This window comes from Procambarus clarkii, chromosome 89, assembly GCF_040958095.1.
Source record: "Procambarus clarkii isolate CNS0578487 chromosome 89, FALCON_Pclarkii_2.0, whole genome shotgun sequence".
In the NCBI taxonomy this organism is placed as follows: Eukaryota; Metazoa; Arthropoda; class Malacostraca; order Decapoda; family Cambaridae; genus Procambarus; species Procambarus clarkii.
In genome coordinates, this window is record NC_091238.1 from 14699192 (window position 1) to 14717938 (window position 18747).

At 47.4% G+C, this 18747-nt stretch overlaps 1 protein-coding gene across 3 annotated transcripts in view; it reads left to right on the plus strand.

Moving 5' to 3' along the window:
* mgl (low-density lipoprotein receptor-related protein megalin) overlaps window positions 1-18747 on the plus strand; it is a 413751-nt gene that overhangs the window by 23372 nt on the left and 371632 nt on the right. The window lies entirely within an intron of this gene.

The following is an 18747-nucleotide window of genomic DNA, read 5'->3' on the forward strand; positions in this document are numbered from 1 at the left end:
TTAGGGACCATTCAAGCCTTACGCGTACACGTATGTACACACACACACACACACACACATATATATATATATATATATATATATATATATATATATATATATATAATATATATATATATATATATATATATATTATATATATATATATATATATATATATATATATATATATATATATATATATATATATATATATATAATCTCATGAGTGGTGGTGTAAGGGAAGTTGGTTGTCACGGTGTGGTTGATAAGTCTTGAGGTGTTTGCCGGCTGGTCTAAGACTCCTGCACCGGTCCTGCGAGCTGTTGTGTTGCCGTCCCAACTGAGTTGCCTTTATTTGGTCCAGCTGTGACATCTGTCGATTCAGTGTGGGATAGGTGGAGTGTGGCCTCGGCGCAGAGGGTGTGCCAGCGTATTGTGTGATGCGTCTTGAGGTGTTGTAAAGCCCAAGTACAAAATATTGGTTTGTGGAATGTTGGCAACTTTATGCTGTGTTCCAGAGCCTCTTTTGGTGGGAGTTACAAAGGACCGGTTTCCTCGTGTTGCTGGCAACGTTGGATTATTAAATAGTAGCTCTCCTGGACTCCCTCTTCCGAAGTGCCGAAGGATGATCGTGTAGGCGAATATAGCGTATGTGGGAGAGGGAGAGGGAGGGAGGGTTGAGGACCCCCAATCTTTTGCCTCTCCCTCGTTGCTGACTTCCCTCCCACCATCCTCCAATTCTTGCCCCCCAACCCCGCCCCCACACAGCACCCCCAGCCGCTCCTACAGGTGAATGACCGTGGCCGTAGCGGCACCACCACCACCACACACCTTCCAAACACCAGGTATCTTCACTCCCCGACGGTGACGCTCTCCTGCGCCTTCTGCTGGTGCAGTGCCTCCTTACACACACTCTCCAGATCTTGTGTCTATCAAGTGCGCATTGTTTCGAAAGGACGCTAAGGAAAAGCTAGTTGGTCGTGGTTTAGGAGACAACGACGGCGACAAAAGCCGGTAGACAGGGTTCGAGACCCCAGCTCAGCCTTGCCCTGCTTTCTGCTCGCTGGCTCTCACTCGCTCCCCACCTCTCTCCCCCTCACGCCCTTTTGACAGCCATTTGGCTTTTCTGTGTACATTTCCTGTCTTTTATTAGCCACTCTGGTGGCCCTCACACCCTTTCACTAGTTCGAGGTTCGTCTCAATCTGGCACTTTTGGGTATGTGTGGCTGGTAGGGGTGTTTTGGGTCAGATATTTGTGGCAGGTGTGGCGTCGAGAGTCGGGTTCCTGTGGCAGGTGTGGCGTCGAGAGCCGGGTACCTGAGGCAGGTGTGGCGTCGCGAGTCGTTAAGTTAAGGTCGATCCATCATTTGACCCTATGTCTTCACAGGTGTTTGTCCTCTGTTTCCTATCCTTCAACCTTCCTCTTTGCTCTGTGTGTGATAGCTATTTAATTAGGTCTCCCCTCTCTCTCTCTCTCTCTCTCTCTCTCTCTCTCTCTCTCTCTCTCTCTCTCTCTCTCTCTCTCTCTCTCTCTCTCTCTCTCTCTCTCTCTCTCTCTCTCTCTCTCTCTCTTTCTCTTTTTCATCCCAGGTTCGATCCCCTTCTTCCGTAGGACATCTCTTGTTTCACTAGGGTTGATAAGAACGAATGAATGAATTATCAGGGGGAAAGCGCCTAGCCATTACGACTATACAGCACTTGGAAGGAGTCAGCATAAGGATTTGGGATGGGACGGGGGGGGGGGGGGGGAAAGGAATAGTGCTCCCAACCGCTTGGACGGTCGGGGATTGAACGCCGACATGCATGAAGCGAGACCGTCAGAGATTCGCTAAGACACCACAGGAAGGTGGCGGGGGCTTCCATCGGGGACAGTGTCCGCGCAACCAACAGGTACTTTCATTCCAAGTGCCAGGGGGGAGGAGGTCTCTTGGATTACACCCTTCTCTCAGTGAAAGCCGCCGCGTGGTGCCACCTGCTGCCACCTGGCTGAGAGTAATAACAGAACAGTGTGTGCGCGCACCAGCTGTTGTCATGAAAGTGCGGCGGCGTCTGAACAGGCATTGTTTGGGGAACGTTTTTAGCGGCCTTTGTAGCTGCTGCAATATTGTGATTGAGCTGGGGCTGGCGGGGGCCGCCCCCGACCCTCCTTCTCCCTCCCTCTCTCAATATACTCAGCTTAGTGTACTCGACGGCTCTCTTATTTCTAGAGTGTACTGGAGCTAGCTTTATTGCCTGAGGTGTATTGGAGGAAGCATTACAGGCGACAATATATCATAGGAAGCTTTATAGCCGAAGATGTGTCTGCTATACTTACCTGAGGTACGTGCCTCGTTCTATAATATGAACGGCACGTGGCTCGTTCTGCACGTGTCCCAGCGTTCTGCACAATGAACGGCACGTGTCCCAGCGTTCTGCACAGTGAACGGCACGTGTCCCAGCGTTCTGCACAGTGAACGGCACGTGTCCCAGCGTTCTGCACAGTGAACGGCACGTGTCCCAGCGTTCTGCACAATGAACGGCACGTGTCCCAGCGTTCTGCACAGTGAACGGCACGTGTCCCAGCGTTCTGCACAGTGAACGGCACGTGTCCCAGCGTTCTACACAATGAACGGCACGTGTCCCAGCGTTCTACACAATGAACGGCACGTGTCCCAGCGTTCTGCACAGTGAACGGCACGTGTCCCAGCGTTCTGCACAGTGAACGGCACGTGTCCCAGCGTTCTACACAATGAACGGCACGTGTCACAACGTTCTACACAATGAACGGCACGTGTCCCAGCGTTCTGCACAGTGAACGGCACGTGTCCCAGCGTTCTACACAATGAACGGCACGTGTCACAACGTTCTGTCACCACTAGGATGGTGACACAAACGGCTTGTGACAGCTGGCAGAAACCATTTTGTTCTCGACTCTTTCTAACCTCAAAATTTGTTGAGATTTGTTATTTAAGATTCGCTACTTGGAACAAAAAATACCAAGTAGCACGGGCTATGGTGAGCCCGTAGTATGTTGAGAGGACCGGTTGTTTATACGCACTGTTCATGGGGACGTTTTCTTAACAGGACCTGTTGTTTATAGAACCTGGTTTTCTTTTCAGAAGTTTAAAATACCATAGAACCTGTTGGTTTGCTCCGGTGTTCTTTAATACGAGAGAAGATGTTCTTTAATACTACTAGACTCACAGTCGATATATGTATGTTGAGAACTTACTGTTTCACTATGTAAAGTTAGGCTCTTCCTTTATAAGGGAACTTAGTCTTCCCGATCGACTTGTTCTGGCGTGCTTCTTCATTTACTGGAGCCCCATTTACAGAGGGCTTTTACAGGAGCCTTTTACATGGGCCTTTTTCATGGGCCATTTACAGGGGCCTTTTTCATGGGCCATTTACAGGGGCCTTTTTCATGGGCCATTTACATGGGCCTTTTACATGGGTCATTTACATGGCCATTTACAGGGGCCATTTACAGTGGCCTTTTACAGGGAGGCGGATGGCGATGTCTGCGATTACAACCACCTTTAGAAAGGGTGACTGACGGTTTAGTATCCAAGACGCCGTCGTATTCGGCTGACTCTGGGGCTCAAAATGCGAAAAAATACTTTTGGCAAAAGGTGGTAGAAAGTGGTGGGTTTGTGGCAGGTGTGGTAGGTGGGTGGTAGTGGTGGTGGGGTGCGTGCAGTGGTGGTTACTGCCAGTGAAAGTGGGAATGCGCGCAGCTCAAGTGTCAGTTTTGCGCGTGTTGGTGTGTGTATATAGTGGCAGCTTTCGCATAGTGGAGTGCGACAGGTGGTAGAGGGGTTACTCGCCTGAGGGCCAACCAAATCCCCTCTTCCCCCCTTTCCCCCCCCCCCCCTCTCTCCCCCTTCTCCCCTCCCCCCGGCGGCGACGGTGATGGTGGGGGGGAGGGGAGGGAGGGGGGAGGCAACCCCCCTCTTGAATTACAATTATTACAAAAAATCTTGAAGTACAAGAAGTAAAAAAAATCCAATAATCACCCTAACCTAACCAGACAGGCACGAAAGCCACCCACCTAAACCTGTCGACTCCGATGCCTAGGCAACGTTGATATTTCTGAACTGTTGTTACTTAACACGTTGTATTTGTAACGGTGGTTACCATATAGCGTACGACCTATTTAGTTGAGGGGACGAAGGGGAGGGGGGGGGGGTTGTTGAGCCTGGGGCTGAAGGGGGTCGCTGGGACACGTTGCCCTGGTAACGTACTGTCCCCCCCCCCCCTTGCACTCGTTGATTGAAATGTTTAAATATCGTCATTAAATAACATTTCAATATAATTTTAAGTTTATTTTTCCTCGGCGACTGAGAGGCGTTATCTAGTAGACTTTAAGTTAGGCTTCCCTAGCCAGCAGGCGATAGTTTATTCAGATTGTGTTGACATGTTGAAGGTTATCCTGGCAAATGAGCCCAAGGGGGGAATAATAATGTATTTTCCTTCACTACTTTGAGGGAGGATGACACCGCTTCTATACGGCGGTGTGGGAGTTGCATAGGTCGTGAGCTGCCGTGTGGGTGGAGGGATGGGTCGTGAAGGTGGGTCTCTTGCCTAGTATCCTGCACTAGGATAGGTCTGTACTAGGACAGGTCTGCGCTAGGATAGGTCTGCGCTAGGATAGGTCTGCGCTAGGATAGGTCTGCGCTAGGACAGGTCTGTACTAGGATAGGTCTGTACTAGGATAGGTCTGTACTAGGATAGGTCTGCGCTAGGATAGGTCTGCGCTAGGATAGGTCTGCGCTAGGATAGGTCTGCGCTAGGCGTCTTGATGAGCCAAACGTTAATATGAAGAGAACTCCCAGCACTGTAAGCTGTTAAAAAGCTTTCCATCTCTGTCCACGCAGGGCATAAGAAAATGCATTTGTTGGTTTTACCATTGTTTATACGTACTAGAGGGGGAGTAACCGGCTGTACCCGGGTCTCTCTCCCCCTGTTCCACCCCTTCTCTCTCTGTCCTGTTGTTTTTAGATTCAGTTGCTCAGAACAAGAAGTTCCAGTAGCACGGGCTATAGTGAGCCCATAATATCTCTCTCTCTCCCTCTCTCCCCCTAATAACCTCCCTATCTCTCCTCTTCTCCTGACCCCTCCAATCCCTATCCCACCCTTTCCACTTATCTCCCCCCTCTTATCCTCTCTTCAAACATCCCTCTATCTCCTGATTATCGCATAAGGTGGGGGTGGGGGTTAGATGCTGATATTTCTAAAAGTGTGGAATTGGAGCCGACTCCTACTGGGCCTGACACTCCCATACACGGTATGTTTTATGTGAAAGAGTTGAGTGAGTTTAGCCCAAAGCGTTTGGCCTCCAACCTCGAGCGCGTGCGCGTGCGCACACACACACACACACTATTTTTTAGATTTAGCATATTTTTTTATCACGTTTGTGGTAGAAAATTCGCTAAACAATAGTGTTAACGAAAGGTTATCCTTGTTTGATTTGGTGTATTTTTGATAATGTTTATGTAGCTACACACTGTGACACAGGGCTTAAGGATGTTAAGTTTATACTTAGCTACTTAAGAACATAAGAGTGGAAAAAGTGGCAGGCCTATTGGTCCATACGGGGCAGTAGCTATTTATATCCACCCAAACTCATTCACGTAATATGTCTAACCTCCGCTTGAAACAATACAACGATCCCCACGTCTATTGTGTTAGCCAGTAGTTCTTTTCCAGGAGTCAGGCATCCTATTTCTAAACCAGTATTTACCCAGGTATTTTTTTAATCTAAGGTTTTCCCAATGTATATACATTGTTCAGTGTTTTATTTTGCGTAATATCCACTACAGATGCGTCAGTAAAAGGTAGTTACCCGCCAAACACACACCGAAACTACGACGTTGGTACAACGTTCGAACAAGTTTTAACACCTAACCAGTTATAACAACCAATATAGCAAGTTGTAACAACGTTCTAATACGTCATAAACACGTTAAGCCAAGATGTAACAACTTTATTGCAAGTTGTAACAAGCGGAAAATGGAGTCAGTTTCGGTTTGTGTTTCAGGGTATATAGAGTATAGGGTATATATAATATAGATATTATAATATCTATATCTGGTCATACCACATGAGACAGAATAGGCCTATTTGTACCTGTTGCTTTATGATTTAACTTTTCCGATCTGCAAATTCTTCGTCAAATCTGGCTTTTAAAGTTGTGGATAGAGGTGGCTTTTTATAACATCTTTCAGCGCATTTCCTCGATTCATTTGCTAGTATTTATCTAGTGCTTACGGGGGTTGAGCTTCAGCTCTTTGGTTCCGCCTCTCAACTGTCATTTAACTGGTTGACAGGTTCCTGAGCCTATTGGGCTCTATTATACCTAAATTTAAAACTGTGTATGGAGTCTGACTCCACCATCACTTCCAAATGCATTCCATTTGTACACTCTGAAAGCACAGGTGTAGAAATGGTGGTGGTATAGTGGTGACTGGTGGTGATGCAAGGTTCGGTAATGGTTGTGGTAGTGGTGGAGGTAGGCGGTGATGGTAGTGGTGATGAGTAGGCTGTAGTGGTTGTTGTAGCGGTGGTGGTAGGCGGTAAGGGGTTCGGGTGGAGGCAGGGTAGGGTGGGTGGGTGGTGTGGGAGGGGGTTGGCTGGCAGCGGGAAGCATACTAGCGCCCACAGACATAATGAGAATGGATCCCAGCAGACAAAGGCAGGAGATGAGCGCGACATCAAAGGCATATAATGCAGCGCTGAGCATGGGGAGGGGGGAAGACAGCTGTAATCAAGTTTACATTCGCCGGCGTAGTCACATTGTGTAGAGATGAAATAATTCCTGGGAGCTGGTATCAACAGGCTTGCTCTTGGCTGGGCAAACCGAGAGCTTTCCATGCAGTTATACTGACGGGTGTGTAAACCAAATTTAATTTTGAATACCCATCTGAGATGTAATGAGACCGTCGGAGTTCCTTGTTGCTTGGCAGGAATCCTTCTAGACCTCAGGATCAGATTCACTGAAGCACTTACGCAAGCACTTACGAACCTGTACATCTTTTCTCAATCTTTGGCGGGTTTGTTTACAATTATTAAGCAGTTAATGAGCTCCGAAGCACCAGGAGGCTGTTTATAACAATAACAACAGTTGAATAGGAAGTTTTCATGCTTGTAAACTGTTTAATAAATGTAACCAAAGCCGTCAAAAATTGAGGAAAGATGTACACGTTCGTAAGTGCTTGCGTAAGTGCTTTCGTGAATCTGGCTCCTCGTGTATTAAAGGCTAATTATTTTCCTGTACTAAACAACAGTAATGGTTTGAGGCCAGTCTTAGGTATATATTGCCGCATCATGGAGCTCCCATCTCAACACACAAGAGAAAACTAGAAAAGGTTCAGAGGGTTGCAACGAGGCTTGTCCCAGAAATGTAACGGATGGGTTGTGAAGAAAGACTGAAGGAACTAGACCTGACATCGCTACAGAAAAGGAGAGAGAGAGAGAGAGAGAGAGAGAGAGAGAGAGAGAGAGAGAGAGAGAGAGAGAGAGAGAGAGAATATGAAAGGGGATTGACACAGTGGGGGAAAAAAAATGCTCAAAATGAATACCAGTAGAACAAAAGGGCATGGATGGAAACTTGAGAATCAGATAAGTCACAGAGATGTGAGAAAGTTTTCTTTTAGCACAAGAATAATGGAAAAGTGGAATAAGCTAAGTGAGCAGGTTGTAAAAGCGAGTTCCATTCATAATTTCAAAACTGGACATGATAGAGGAATAGGTTAGGAGTCATTGTATTGGACAGCTAAAGGTGAGAAAGTCGGCATCAAAGAGCTGAAGCTTGATTCTGCGGGCACAAATAGGCGAGTGTCTCACTCAGGAGAGAAACTGTGGTCATAAAACTACTACTTTGATTGCGTTGAATTTATTAAAATTTAGTTAATTTTTGTTATCCCAATGTGTGTGTGTGTGGTATTTGAAAATATCATTGATACAATATAATAATTTTGCATTATTACAGTATAATCAAATTATGTAGTTAACCCAATAAGCTGCTAAAGAGAAAATATTACATATTAAACAAGCTAGGCAGCAAAAGCTGTCAAACCTGCCAGCGGCAGGGTAGGCTACGTAACGATTTGCAATTGTTGTAAATATTATACACAAAAGTTTGTACATGTTAATAAATGCATATTTTTCCCACGTTGTTTAATAACTATATATTCTCGAATACAAATTATTATTGTAGAGTATGGATTTGTGCCTAGGCCTATGTTAGGGGTTTTGATTATTTTGGCAATTATTAGGGACTGTGAAGGTGACTGATGCACTTGTAAATGTGTCGTTTGAACAGAGAAAAATGAATTAAGTATTATTAGAGAAACAATGGAATGTAATTATATGCAAGTCATGTAAAGTTTATTTCAATACTGAAAAGCTCTTGGTCAATGTTTTGAGAAGTTTTGCTTTCTTTGCACGCGTGTTGCAGCCCGTACTCATCAACACAGGCCAAATGCGCGTTAATCCAACCGCCACACCACCTGTTTATGCATGAAAAAACGGCTTTGCGCACGACTCACAACTGATAACGTTTGAACACTGATTGAACAGTCCTTCCCTGACGTCCTGTGTTTGAATCACAGCGCTGTAATTGCTTCACCCACGTTCAACAAATGCAAATAATCGCTAACAGAACGGAAACGCCTAATCCAATCTAATTTAGGCCTACATGTATACCAAATTCTTTCGGTAAATACTAATAGTTTATGTATATGAAAATATAAGATTTTTAATTCAATACCTTAAAATTGGTGAATGCGTGAACAAATCCACAAGGGCCGTGACGAGGATTCGAACCTAGGCAGTAGTGTCTGGCAGCGTTTGGGATGATCTCGGACGCAGGTTCGAATCCTCGTCACGGCCCTTGTGGATTTATTCATTTGATGCTTCACGCAATTGTGATTTCTGTGTATAATTGGTGAATGCGGCTTTGGGGACGAGTCTTGCCTGAGGACGGGTTGCTTTTGGTCTGTACGGACACCATCTCTGATTCACGTCGCTGTCTCATGTTGTGTCCGCTGTCTGCAGTAGGATCTAAAACCTGTACCGGAATGAACATTACTCACGTCAGAGTGACGTCATACCTCGTGTAAGCCATTTACATATCACACAATTTTGGCTTATTTTCGGCAGGTTGTTTATAAAGAAGCGATGGCGTAGGAGGGTACATACTTTTCTCAGGTCTTGAACCCTACTCGTTTTCATTGCATCTTGTGACGAATCTGCCGTCTTCCAAGGGTTAAGAACAGGCGAGACAAAAAGGTCATTAAATATTCCCTTAGTCTCCAAGCGATGATCAAATGGAATGAGATGAAAGGGAATATAGGTTGACTGCATACCCATTAGACGTGACGAAGAAAGTCTGGAGTCACTGTGCAATATAAAACTAAGGAACTGGATGCAGGCGATGAGTCACAATAACGTGGCTGAAGTAAGTTGACCAGACCACACACTAGAAGTTGAAGGGACGATTTCTCCAAGTCGTCCCTTCACCTTCTAGTGTGTGTGGTCTGGTCAACTAAGGAACTGGATGTCATTTCTGTTTCCCCCTCTAACTGGATGTTGATTTTCTAATGCAGCGACAACCCAAACTTACGGTTTTCTTGTTATTTGTATTCTTGAAACGGTTTAGAGTCTAAAAGTCTCCCGCTAGTTCAGCCCATTGCTCGGTGCCCTTTCCTGGAATGTTGTTTGACGTCCCTGTGACATGTTTGTTCCTCAAATCAAATCAAATCAAATGTTTATTTAGGTAAGGTACATACATACAAGAGATTTTACAAAGAGTGATGGATTTATAGATAGGGCTAGTACATACAATGCCTAAAGCCACTATTACGCAAAGCGTTTCGGGCATGAAACGCAAGATTGCTTCATCATGTTCTCAAGCCCTACCCTGCCTTAAACGGTATACAACCTCTTTGTCACACTTATAAATGTCCATGAAAATCTTGTCCGTCGTCATACCTCCTCGGTTCTGGCTCTTGGAATGTGTGATGTAGTAAGAGGAAGTGTGATGCAGGACGTGAGGGGCAAGGGGGGGGGGGGAGAGGGTTGTGTTCGGGAGATGTGTAGTGAAGGTGACGGGCCAGGAGTGCCATATATGGGCCACCATTAACGGGACCAACGGGACGAAACGCCCTCAACCTATTCACAACAACGGTGGCAACGGGAAACGTCTTCACTGATGAGAGGAAGATACTGGAGGGCCAAGTACCAAATCTACACAGTAAAATAACAACGTACTGGAGTGAACGACATGGAAGAAAATGTAGAATAGAACCAGTGAAGAGCAGAGGTGCCATAGGCACAATCAGAGAACACTGTATAAACATCAGAGGTCCGCGGTTGTTCAACGTCCTCCCAGCAAGCATAAGAAATATTGCCGGAACAACCGTGGACATTTTCAAGAGGAAACTAGATTTATTCCTCCAAGGAGTGCCGGACCAACCGGGCTGTGGTGGGTATGTGGGCCGGCGGGCCGCTCCAAGCAACAGCCTGGTGGACCAAACTCTCACAAGTCAAGCCTGGCCTCGGGCCGGGCTTGGGGAGTAGAAGAACTCCCAGAACCCCATCAACCAGGTATCAACCAGAGGGAGGTCCCCCGCCCCGTCCTTCCCCTTAGGAGGCGTCTCCTGACATTACCATGATTTCAGAGCTCGAAGTCCCCGCGGCCCGGTCCCCCGACCAATTTATTTGTTAGGCTGTGAGCAGCCATGTCCAACAGCCTGGTTGACCTGAAGACCAACTGGCAGGCCTGGTTAGAGACCGGACCGCTGGGCCGTCGATTCCCGGAAGCTCTACATAGTAGGTTGATCTACTGACCTCCTCCAGAATGCATCCTACAAGTTACTTAATTCCCCCTGGTACCTATTTACTGCTAGGTGAACAGACATTAGATGAAGGGAAACAAGCCCAACCATTTCTGTTCAGCCCAGGGATCGAACCCGAGATCTCAGAGTGGGAGTCGAGAATATAGCCACTATACTACAGGACCCTATATCTATAAAATATAATATCCAAAATAGGTCAGACACGTAGGGCTAGCCTCGCCCAACTTTCCAAGAGGACACGTGTAGGGTGTGGGAGTATCATAGGCCAGCCTAGGCCTACCCTTTTAAGAAATATAAGCATCTTTAGCGACCCCCCCCCCCCTCTGCGATTTTCATGAAATCTGAAATCGAAAATGTGTGTGCCATAGAGTTTATCAGTTTTTGAGCGCTTCGTAATTTTCCGAGAGAGAGAGAGAGGGGGGGGAAGGAATGTTGGGTAGAAAGTAGAAGAGAGATAGAGAGATATAGATAGGTAGAGATAGATAGGTAGAGATAGATAGGTAGAGATAGATAGGTAGAGATAAATAGGTAGAGATAGATAGGATAGAGATAGATAGAGATAGATAGAGATAGAGAGATAGAGATAGAGATAGAGATAGATAGAGATAGATAGATAGAGATAGATAGAGATAGATAGATATAGATAGATAGATATAGATAGATAGATATAGATAGATATAGATAGATAGATATAGATATATAGATAGAGATAGATATAGATAGATAGAGAGATAGATAGAGATAGATATAGAGAGATAGATAGAGATAGATAGAGATAGAGAGATAGATATAGATAGAGATAGATAGATATATATATAGAGAGAGAGATAGATCCGGACACAGCCGGTTTCCCATATAGTGTGTGAGTGTATTGTAGATAAAAGGGGAATACTTACATACGGTAGTATACTGTGGTGATGTCAGCTTCGACTCCGAAGGACGAGCCAGGAATTCAATATCTGACCGAAGATCGGTGCTAGGTAGCTAGTCATATGCTGTAGAGGTGCTCTTGACGAGTGCAGTAGAGCCCCGCGGGGCTCTTTGACAAGTGCAGTAGAGCCTCGCGGTGCTCTAAAGGTTACAGCAGTGACGTGTATAATCCAGGACGTGCAGGAATGTTAAGCGAGAATGATGACCGGGTAATATCCCGTTGGGCGGGACTTAGAGTGAATCGCAGTATGGGCGGTGTTTGACCTCTAATTGACATAGAGGGGTCATGTTAGCAGGAGATAAATAGACCCCAATTATAGAAATATGTGGCAGGGAACACATGAGAGCCCAAACTAGGGGGGGGGGGAATAGGCTCACAACACATTGAATGGAAAACGGTAATAAATCCGCATGCTATTATGGGGACTAGGCTAGCGTGGGCGGGAGGAGGACATTCCAGAAGCTCCTGGTTTGAACGTGTCTGGATATGGGCGTTTCCAGGTTATGGTGGCGTGTTGCAATGCGGGAGAGAGAGGGGGGGCTTACTGCAATATGGGGGCGTGTATGAGGGGGTGATGAGCTGCGTGACGGGCGGGTGATGGTATTTGTGAAGTGACCATCAATGAGTTTGGGGGGAGGGGGGACAGCGGACGGGGTCTGCCACCTAGAAATGATTGGTGTAGTCCACTTGTCGTGATTAGATTTACAGGGATGGCGTTTGCATTTTCGGGACAATTTTTGGCTTTGGTGTTTTATGTCTACCTGTGGCAGCTGCCGGCCAGTCAGTCAGTCTGTCTGCCAGCCAGCCAGCCAGCCAGCCAGCCAGCCAGCCAGCCAATCAACTAACCAGCCAGCCAGCCAACCAACCAACCAACCAGCCAGCCAGCCAGCCAGCCAGCCAGCCAGCCAGCCAGCCAGCCAGCCAGCCAGCCAGCCAGCCAGCCAGCCAGCCAGTCAGTCAGTTTGTCGATCAGTGGGTTCAAACAGTAATGAGAGCCCACGTCGCTACACCCATCCCCTCCCTCCCTTCCTCCCTCCCTTCTCTCCCTAACGATCATTGCAAAAATATTTTAAGCAAACTGCATCTCGTTTTATTGATGTTGCGCGTATATTGGATTACGGACGTGAACCAATTACCGAGGCACATTATTACCCGTCAGGAAATCCCGATATAGTTGTTAAACCCGGTGAATAAATAGGCTAGCCGAGAGTGCAGGAGTGAATCCCCCCCCCCATGTGACGGTGAAGTACAGGGGGGGGGGGATTAATGGTCCCATCGGGTGAATAACATCACGGGTACGTATGTTATAGTGGCATTTAACAGGACCATGTGTGGGGGTGATGGGTGTGGTGGCCCCACGGGCCTGTTGGACCAAGCTGTCACAAGTCAAGCCTGGCTTGAGGCGTAGAACTCCCAGGAAACCACTCCAGGTATACTCTTATGTAACTCTGTTGGTTGGGGACAGGATAGGGGACGCATATGGGAGATGGAAGTTGATGAGGCTTGGATGGAGAATAAATGGTGGGTGGGAGGATAGTGAGGTAAAGTGAGGGGGGGATGGGAGGTGGTGAAGGATTGATGGGGTGTGGAGGAGCAGCAGAAAGAAAGGATTGAGGGGGGGGGAAGGGGGAGGTAGATGGGAAGGGGAAGGTAGGGAAAAAAAGGTCAGTGTAGGGTATGGGGAGGGAAGATAAAGGTGATTCCCTAGCCATGCAGGTTTGCAGTTACAGCCCCGCTCCTGTGCCAGGTAAGTCCTCTACGGGCTCACCATAGCCCGTGCTACTTAGAACTTTTTGTTCTTAGTAGCTGAATCTTAAACAACTACCACCATGTAGGTTACCTTAACTTGCGGTTACCTTGCGGGGATTTCGGGGATTTCGAGCACCCTGCGGCCCGGTCCTCGACCAGGCCGCCTCGTTGCTGGACTGGTCAACCAGGCTGTTTGACCATGCAACCCACAACAGTTGATTAAATCCCATGTATCTACTGCTAAGTGAGCTCACACTAAATATAAAGAAACATGCGCAAACGTTCTCGTCCTGCGCATTGATGGAATCAATGGAGTTTCCAGATAGTTCCATTACCGCTACTTTGATGGACATACGCGAAGTATTCGCACCAGGCTCTCAGTTGCTAAGAGGCGGGGCCCAAGAGTCGAAGTTAATTCCTTGCACAGCTAAGCCAGCACACAAACTATTACGGTTTAGTTTATTCGCATTTTTTCTTGTTCCTTGGCTGTCGCTCACACAAGAGTGACACAATTGTACACATTCCCCCTTTGTCACTAGAGAAAACCCACGAAGGGACATACAGGCGTCACATGTAACAGGCAAGTCCACCAAGTTCAGAATGGTTCGTCGTTGGACCAGGTCGCCCCCAGCCGTTGGGCCAGACCAGGTCGCCCCCAGCCGTTGGACCGGACCAGGTCGCCCCCAGCCGTTGGACCGGACCAGGTCGCCCCCAGCCGTTGGACCGGACCAGGTCCCCCCCAGCCGTTGGACCGGACCAGGTCGCCCCCAGCCGTTGGACCGGACCAGGTCGCCCCCAGCCGTTGGACCGGACCAGGTCGCCCCCAGCCGTTGGACCGGACCAGGTCGCCCCCAGCCGTTGGTCCGGACCAGGTCGCCCCCAGCCGTTGGTCCGGACCAGGTCGCCCCCAGCCGTTGGTCCGGACCAGGTCGCCCCCAGCCATTGGACCGGACCAGGTCGCCCCCAGCCGTTGGTCCGGACCAGGTCGCCCCCAGCCGTTGGTCCGGACCAGGTCGCCCCCAGCCGTTGGTCCGGACCAGGTCGCCCCCCAGCCACTGGACCAGATCAAGGTTCTCCTAACAAAGGCAAGGCAATGTCTGTGGGGGTCAGCCACCCAGCTGAATTTCACGTTAATGAAATTTGATAAAGCCGTCAGCCATGTTAATGAATTGTTAAAGCAGCGAGAGTTACACAAGATTGCTTCAACATCCTACAAAACCCACCTCCTGAGCCTATATGCAAATGAATATTTTGTCTTTCAAATAGCACATTTAACATCTGCCAGTTCAGCCCTGGCGGTTGACAGCCAATCACCGCAGTAATTGATCGATAAAGATTAAGCCTCCCAAGAGGTGGCACGGGCATGAATAGCCCGTAAACCGCAGTAATGCGATAGGATTATTGATGGACCTGGCTACCGTGTTTAGCTTCTGGGGATCAATAGGCCCGCGGCCCGGTCTCCGACCAGGCCTCCCGGTTGGTCGTTTGGTCAATTAGGCTGTTGGACGCGGCTGCTCGCTCCTGTGCTGTTTGGGTCAAACGCCCCTCGCGACAGCCCATCCTCCTGTTTAGCTGCATCGTTCTGTAACGTTGTTGTTATAGATTCAGCTACTGGGAACAAAAGTTCCAAGTAGCACGGGCTATGGTGAGCCCGTAGTGGACTTGCCTGGCACAGGAGCGGGGCTGTAACCGCGTTCTGTAACAATATGGACCGTCGTGCATATATTGGCGTGATGGACAATTAGATAGTAGAATTTGGTACTATTCACTTTTATAAGTCCGAAAAAAACAAAGCTAAAAACCATACTTAAATGTTCCAAGGCCTAGGAGAGCAGAATTTCAATTATTACCTAACCTATAATAGGTATAGGTTAAGTAATAATTGTAATTACGAAGCAATAAGATGCTTATCTTAAGATACTAACAAGGTTAGGTAAGGTCGGTGTTTTCTATGAATCTTTTTAAGGGTATCTTATGTTTAGTATATCACCTATGCACGTAGTTAATAAGTCAATATTGGCTTTACGAATTTGCGAGAACGGGTTGAGAGCAGATATATATATATATGTATGTATGTACTGTATAAGGCCTCAGATACCTTGTATCAGGCCTAGGAAGGTTAGGTTAAGTCTCCTTTGCAACATAGATACAAAAACTGTTCCGGGTTTGTCCAAATTCAATAGTACCGATTTCTACTTTCTAATTGCCTTTTACGTCAATATATGTACGATAGCCCCCTTCGTCGTTACTATAAAGTATTACCTTAACAGGAAGATGAGTTGCTGGCGAGTACTTGCCTACCCCAACTTCCCAGCAGGCGTCATGCAGCTGAACAAATCCACAAGGGCCGTGACGAGGATTCGAACCTGCGTCAGAGAGCAGCTGAGTTAATATGTCCCGGCACGCCGCCTCCTGACAACTCTTTCCCCCCCCCCCACTTATTCTTCCTCTGTGCCCAGAGGAAGATTAAGTGGGTGGCTTCCCTGCTCGCCTTGTAGGTAATCTTGTCCGATATTACGTCTTAGTCTTAAGGAGAGTTAGACGGCCATATTGGGCGGGTGAGTGATACAGTCGCCTGTCGTGTACGATGCTGGCGAGTTTCATATTAGCAAGCGGTAAAGGTTTCTTTCTTGAGATTATCTTGAGATAATTTCGGGGCTTAGTGTCTCCGCGGCCCGGATCCTCGGCCAGGCCTCCATCCCCAGGAAGCGGCCCGTGACAGCTGACTAACTCCCAGGTAGCTATTTTACTGCTAGGTAACAGGGGGCACAGGGTGAAAGAAACTCTGCCCATTGTTTCTCGCCGGCGCCCGGAATCGAACCCGGGACCACAGGATCACGCGTCCAGTGTTCTATCCGCTCGGCCGACCGGCTCCCTAGCCTAACCAGAAACGCACAAACCCAAGCAACCCACCTAACCTATCGGCGGGGACCGATACACTGCAAACGTCAACATTACGATGCTTTAATGTGTAATAACACGTACAGAATGCGACGTATTAGAGGAGAGGTTGACAGGTGCTCACTGAGTGGCCTCCACCCTTCCGGCGGGTTCAGGAGCCCTCTATGAATATATTCCCTTGTGTAGGGTGACGTGTTCGGTCCTTAGGGTCTTGCTTTGTCGAGTTTCAGCTCCTGGCCCCCCTTCCTTCCTGTTCTTTAGTTCAGTGCCATAAGTTATGATGATCTCGTATCATACGTTCCACGTGTAGGTGTTGACATTGCTGTGACGCATGCGCGCGTGGGGGGGGGGGAGGGTTGAAGATGGTGTCAACAAACATAACCGGTGGTTTGTTTGGGGGCGCTTGTGGGGGGGGGGGATATGGGTGGGTGGGTGGGGGAGGGTGGATGACTGGTTGTAGGTGTGGGTGAGTGTGTGTTGGTTGTTGATGGGGGTGGAGGGTGTGTCGGTGATTGCTGTGGGTGTAGGATGGATGACTATGGTTGTAGGTGTGTGTGTGTGCGAGAAGAAAGGTTATGGGTGTATGTGGATGAGTGTGCAGCCCGTCCTCACACTAGGCTGGTTAAAGCAGCGGCCGTCCTCCCCAGCCGCATTGAACAATCTTAACATTTTGACAGGTGTTTAGGTTCTGTTGGCGATTATTTGTTTTTGAAGTACGTGGGATGAAGCATTTGTAGAATTGTGGTTCAAACAGAGGAGCGAAACAACTTGATCCGGAAGTGTTCGAACATCATCAATTGTGAGTCGTGTGTAAACCGCTTTTTCATTCATAAACAGAGGGGGGGGGGGTTTGGCGGCTGGATTAACGAGCTTGGATCTTTGTATGCGAGGACGCAACCCGTTCTCGCAAATTCGTAAAGTCAATATTGGCTTATTAACTACGTGCATAGGTGATATACTAAACATAATAGATACCCTTAAAAAGATTCATAGAAAACACCGACCTTACCTAACCTTGTTAGTATCTTAAGATAAGCATCTTATTGCTTCGTAATTACAATTATTACTTAACCTATACCTATTATAGGTTAGGTAATAATTGTAATTACGAAGCTATAAGATGCTTATCTTAAGATACTAACAAGGTTAGGTAAGGTCGGTGTTTTCTATGAATCTTTTTAAAGGTATCTATTATGTTAAGTATGTCACCTATGCACATATTTAATAAGTCAATATTGACTTATTAAATTTGCGAGAACGGGTTGGAGGACGGGGTGGAGTGTGAAGCAGCATGAATCCCGGTGTGTGTGGGTGTCACGCCTCGCCCCTGTTTACAATATTTTACATATCATTACTGAGCCCTGGAAGAAGCCTCGTCAAGACGCCCTTAGGAGCTGACTCTTGTCACTGAATACCAACATACACATTAAAAGGCAAGGACAAACTTGGTGTAAACTTTTATACATATGTGTTTGAGGAACGTTTATGAAACTGTTCTGTACTACTGAAACACTTGTTCACTGAGAATTGTAATGTATAATTGCCTTGTATAACTTATGTATATGTAATTTATATTGTATTTTCTTAAAGCTAAAAGAAAATGGGTATGTCCAGGCAAGGGAGGTGCTGTCGCTTGGAGGGGAAAGGGATGGGGGGGGGGGGGAGGTTTTGGAGGAGAAATGTAGTGAATGGAGACAGTGGAGACGATGAGTCACAATGAGGCTGAAGATAGGAAAACTAACCCACGTACACCAGAAGATGACGAGACGACGACGACGACGTTTCGGTCCGTCGTGGACCATTATAAAGTCGATTGTGATTGGATGTTTCGCTCGTCCAGGACGGAGCGAAACGTCGTGGTCTCCTCATGTGCTGGTGTGTGGGGTTTAGTCTTGAATGGAGACAGTGCATGTGGGTGATGGAGACTGCGAGGGGGGCATGATGTATGCCACATGCGCACCTCGGCACCTGCTACTTGTCATGCCTACCCATGACCAACAACACCTGGATTCCACGGCTGTGAATTCTTGGATATTATTCAGACAAGGGGGCACAGCTGTCGCAATTTTTTTATTGAGATGTTCAAGAATTGTGTGAATTTTGAAGACCGTGTTTTGTGTGTGTGTGTGTGTGTGTGTGTGTGTGCACGCGTGCGTGCGCTCACCTAGTTGTGCTTGCAGGGGTTGAGCGTTGGCTCTTTGGTCCCGCCTCTCAACCGTCAATCAACAGATGTACAGATTCCTGAGCCTATCGGGCTCTATCATATCTACACATGAAACTGTGTATGGAGTCAGCCTCCACCATATCACTGCCTAATGCATTCCATTTGTCAACCACTTGAATGTG